The sequence below is a fragment of the Curcuma longa genome, unplaced genomic scaffold (assembly GCF_044706935.1).
Source record: "Curcuma longa cultivar G26 ecotype Majalengka, Jawa Barat unplaced genomic scaffold, ITB_CL_G26_1.1 contig_27400, whole genome shotgun sequence".
Lineage (NCBI taxonomy): Eukaryota > Viridiplantae > Streptophyta > Magnoliopsida > Zingiberales > Zingiberaceae > Curcuma > Curcuma longa.
In genome coordinates, this window is record NW_027433409.1 from 1,856 (window position 1) to 7,264 (window position 5,409).

General features: G+C 41.2%; 1 pseudogene; it reads right to left on the minus strand.

The window, feature by feature from the left end:
• Positions 1 to 1,315: 1,315 nt before the first annotated feature.
• On the minus strand, positions 1,316 to 2,957 carry LOC141819032 (TATA box-binding protein-associated factor RNA polymerase I subunit B-like; annotated as a pseudogene).
• Positions 2,958 to 5,409: the final 2,452 nt, after the last annotated feature.

The following is a 5,409-nucleotide window of genomic DNA, read 5'->3' on the forward strand; positions in this document are numbered from 1 at the left end:
ATCGAGTGTTGATGTTGCAAAACATAAATTAGATGATGAGAAATAAATGACTTATCTTGCCGGTGCGAAACTCGAGTTCGACGTCGCTCAATTTGATGATGTCGGTCCGATCACAGATGCTCAGGATCTTAGCTTTGGCTTTGACTTGATATCGCTGTCGCTTCTGATTCAGCACCCTTCTTGATTTTCTAAAATTGAATTGGTAAAAAATAAGTATTAATTCTGATGCAGGATAATAAAGGGGATCGAGGAAGAAGTCCTGATTATCATGAAGAGGTCTATGTTTGCTCTTGAATTTTTGTTGTTGCTTTCCTGGTGACGGTGATCAGCGAGCACGACAGGGTAGTCAGGCTTGCCGACGTCGATCCGGACATCCGGAGCGACCCATTGGTTGTGGTGGTGGATCTCGATGACGACTTCCTTGGAGACGGCAAGGGCTAGGTCCGGGAGGTGCTGCTTGAGGGGTTTCTGCGACTTTTTACTAGAGAAGGAGGTGGAGATGGAGTGCTACTGACAGAAACTGATAAAGTCGACTCCTTAGCTTCAGCATTTTCTTCTGACATCTCCTTTAGCGTGTCAAATTCCATTTCTCCTCCAAGGTCCATTTGCAGATAGTGGTCAATCTCCGTATTTTCCATTAATCTTTCATATGCTATGTGAAGACACTTGTTTTCAACCAAATAAATATGACTGAATCTTCCCGAGATAAAATAGATGAAATGATGGCACTTCTAGACGCCTCTTGAATCAAGGGTGCTAATTGATCGCAGGAAGATGGTGATTTGAGAAGCTCCACAAATGTCAAGCAGGCCAAGGTGAAAGCATCAGGAACAATGGGAAGCTCAACTGTATTTTTTTTTCTTTCGAAAAGTTGTGCCAAGATCACTGCTAATTCCTCTACTTGAGAAGTGGGCATAATTCCGTAAGACTGGAAACAATATATTAAAACCTACTGATTCCTTCAAAAACATAATCTGCAATGTCCTTTTCAATAAGAGCTTGAATTTGTAACGAACTAAAACCAGATGAGACAGTGTGAAAGATCAAGTCCAAGGTGTTAGTTTGCAATTGGATATCAGAAGAAAATAGAGGACCTTTAATAGCATCAGCAAACATGCCAACAAGAGATAAAGACAGGAGCAAATTATCTCATCCTTTCACTGTTCAAACCAAGCAATTGGCTATTTCCAAATAAGTTCTTGAAAACACCCCGTTGAGCTAACACCAAAAGCAACGCTTATGCAATTTGTGCGACCATCGTCCTTTTGGGCTTTGGGCAAAGTTTCAAGAGCAAGTTTCAGCAATGATTCTTCTTTTAACGAGCAATCATTTCCAAAGTTGCTATCGTCAGTCCATGCCATAACCTGTTGAAGAAACATCTCATAAAGCACAAACAGGATCTCCCACGAGTCTCTTCACTTGGCAACTGAAGACCCATGACAAATATTGAGAAAAGGGAAGCCTTATCTCTAATATAGGCTGCTGGGTTACCGTCCTGGTGAGAATTAAGCAACACTCCCAAGCAATGCAGCTCTTCCTCCTGATACACTTCCCACAGTCTTTCTATTAGTGTTTCCTCGTGCCATTCGGGCAACATTAACATTGTAGCAGTACTTGAGATAGGATTTTAAGTCTCTTGAATAGTCTGGCACATTTATGACCCTATCATAAGTAGCTTGAAGAATGTCCAGCAGCTCCTTGACATTGAAATATGAATTTTTTATGTATGGCAAATGGTTAACTTGGAAAGAAACTTCTGTTGAACCACATTCTTTAGCATCAGAACTCTGACTGAAGCCACCATGAATGGGAGTTTGATTGCTTGGAGTATCTCTTACATCTGACAAAGTCATTTCCCAGAATCCTTGGCCGTGTATGTTATACAGCATTCGTATTGTGACAATTAAAATTGCCACAACACAAACACGAGTTGGTAACTTAGAAACATTACAAGACAACCAAAGATCTGGAGGGATCGACCACTCGTAAAGACGTCATGCGTGTGGAAGTATACTTTCAGTTGGAAGGGAGAGATCTTTCAGGTGCCGAGCATAGAAATTCACAGAGGGGAGGTGCAGTTCAATTGTTTCGGCAATAGAACCGGCCACACTTTCCAACTGCCGAGCTCTAAGAAGTTGGGCAGGTCGGAACATGAGCCTTGAACTCAATGGGCAAGACCTTTGCGGATTTCCGAGGTATTTATCAAGCAACACAAATGCTGTGAGATATGGAAGTTTTGACTCTGATGCCCATAGGTACTATCTTCCTCAACGCAAGAAGCCAAATATATACAGCTTTCTGTCCATATGCATTCCGTGGATCTATGCATTTAGTTCTAGCACGCTTCAGAGTTTTCTTCTGTTCTGGTCTTCCATGGTGGGATTGAGCAAAGGCAACCTCAGACACCTGAATCGTCTTCTGTGCTCAACCTTCATCGAACACCATGGATGAGGCCACATAGCGCAACCAGATAGTTCCTGTAACCTCTGTACAGACACCTGAATCGTCTTCTGTGCCCCGCTTGCGAGCGCGTCCGCGTCCGAGCACGGGCCCGTTGGGAAATCCCTAAGCGCAGATGGCTCTTCCTCGAAGTCGTATGGAGGCCCCTTCTCTTCCTCCTTCTTAGGGTTTCTTCTGGAGGCGTGCAAATTGGCGAGTGAGCGAAGGATGTCATCTTTGCGGATCGCGGGGGTTGGGGTCTGCGACTGGGTCCGAGCGCAGCTGCGGTAGAGGCTGTAGAGCGCACCGGATCCATGGTTGTCGACCAAGATGTCCTCCATGGCCCATCCAGTGTCGACCACGTCCTGGCTCTGGAAGCCGCACTGCTGGTAGTAGTAAAAGCCATCGTCGCTGCTGGTGAAGTCGGTGCCGCCGCAGGCGTCGCAGTAGAGGCGGGGACCGTCCTCCTCGCGCTTGACGCCGTAAAAGGTGGATACGTCCCAATCCATGTCCTCCATCGTCGGCGAAAAAGGGCTAGAAGAGGGAGGATGGGCGGCGGGTGGAGTATTAATGCAGGAGAATCGAGGGAGCCACCGCGGGGAGTCATAGCGTCGGACTTCAATATGTCATCTGAGCTGAGAACGAGGGGAACCTTGAAGACGGAGGGGGATTTCCGCCGTCGTCCCCCTCGGACGCCGCCCCGGAGAGATGACTTAGACCAAGTAATCAATTTAGGGTTTTTTTTTCTGAAGGGGACTTTTTCAGCGGAGAAAATTTAAAAAGAAAATACTCATCTTAGCTTTTCTCTTCGATGAAGCCATGATTGTTACTAATTCTACCGATGTAACCATCCAGCGTCTCGACTTAGTATTCCCACAGACGGCACCATTATGTTCCGGCCAATTCGCCGTGGACGGTTCATCTACCGGTTCAGAACTGCTGATATACACGCTCCTCGAAGAAAATCACCAGGGAGATGAGGGGACCTGAAAAGCAATAAAGAAGAGGGTTAGAATGGCGCTGGGGGACCCCGACAAGTCACTCCGACGCTCAAGTTAGCACAGAGAAAGAAGGAAAGGAATAATAAAAATGAGAAAGAAATAGAGAGAGAGGAGAAGCCTTCTTCATACCTGCGGGGTTTATATAGTATCAGGTAGAGTGTCATCTATAGAGATCGGCGCGTGTGATTGGCTATTGATGCGCTATTAATGTGGTAAGGATAATTTTTTAGGGTTTTTGAATATCCAATGGTTCAGATTTGTCGATCTTCATCCGACGATCTTGTGCATTAATGTACAGGATTTTAGGGGGCCAAGTTAGGGGACTTGGTCGTCATCCTTATTCTTTTGGATGGGTGATAACTAGCCGGATCAAATCCCTGAGTAGTTTGTTGCAATTATAGATTTTTGATATTTAGGAAAAATACTTAAATTATAACTTGCATTGTATTTTAATTTATGTCTAAGTATGCAGAAACTTAGGTATACACATAGAGTGGTGATACACAACATGAAATGTTAGTAGGAAATCGTAGCATGACATACGTGGCAGCCCACGTATGTCATGCCACGAGGAAAGTTTTTTTTGCCCGTTGCCGATTAGGACGAAGAAAAGAAAAACCTAAACCCTTCCTCCCTCGCTCGCTCACTCGTCGAACTTTTCCCATCTCCGAAACCTTTTCCTTCTTCCTCCTCCTCTACGCTCGCCGGCCACGTTCTTCCTCCTCTTTTTCGCCATGCATAAACTGAACCAACAATTAGGATAAGCACGAAAATGAAAGCTTCAATAAATACGGATACACCCAATACATCGAAACTCATTGCCCATGGATAAAGAAATACCGTTTCAACATCAAAAACAACAAAAACTAGAGCAAACATGTAATAGCGGATTCGGAATTGTAACCAAGCATCCCCTATGGGTTCTATACCCGATTCATAACTAGATAGTTTCTCCGGTCCTTCCCTAACCGGGGCTAAAACTCCGGAAATTACAAATGCCAAGATAGGAATAATGCTTGATATTATCAGAAATGCCCAGAAAATATCATATTCGTGAAGCAGAAACATAAATGTACTCCTATTAATGTGGAATATGCTGAATTATTCGATTCGAATCGGAAGTGTCAATTTATCCAGAACTTCTTATCTTAGTTTAGGCGAAAGAAGAATATATTTTGATCAAACGGCATAGTTTAGAGTTTCTGTGGGACATATTTTGTTTAAAGATTCACCTAAGAAAATCCCACTTACATTTTTTATTTCGATTCTATTTAGATATGGTGTAGACATAGGGTGCTCCTTCTTACAAAAACAAGATTCTCTCACTTTGTCTTGGGTTCTCTATCCTCTATAAAAAGATAATTCTATAAAAACAAGTTAATAAAATACTAAAATATCCTATATTATCCTATATATCCTAATATTTATAATATCCTACCTAATATATATATATATTTATATATTATTATGATTACTATCTATATTATAATCCTAATACCTAATATATCCCAATAATAATTATTATAATAATTATTATAATAATTATTATAATATTATAAAATAAATATCCTATAATTAATAATTAATTAAATACTATAAATAGTCTATAATTAGTATATTCAAATTATTTATTTCATTTCCTTTTTTCTTAATTAATTTGATTCAATCCGTTGAATTGAGAGGTGACATATAACAAGTTATATCTTTCTCTACAAAAACAAAAAAAATTGGAAACTTTGAACCTGTACCATCTCACCTTATCAGAAATAAATAAGAAGGATGGAGTTATTTCATTAGAGTTAGAATAAAAGATTCTTTCTATTTTGGAACAATCTCTAGTAATAAACTAGATTACGATTTGGAATGAACCAAAATACTCGTTTGTTTTGTTATGGCAATAACACTTAATATTATTAATATAATGATAACACCAAACAATGGGGTAGATTCCGACACAAAAAAACTTTTA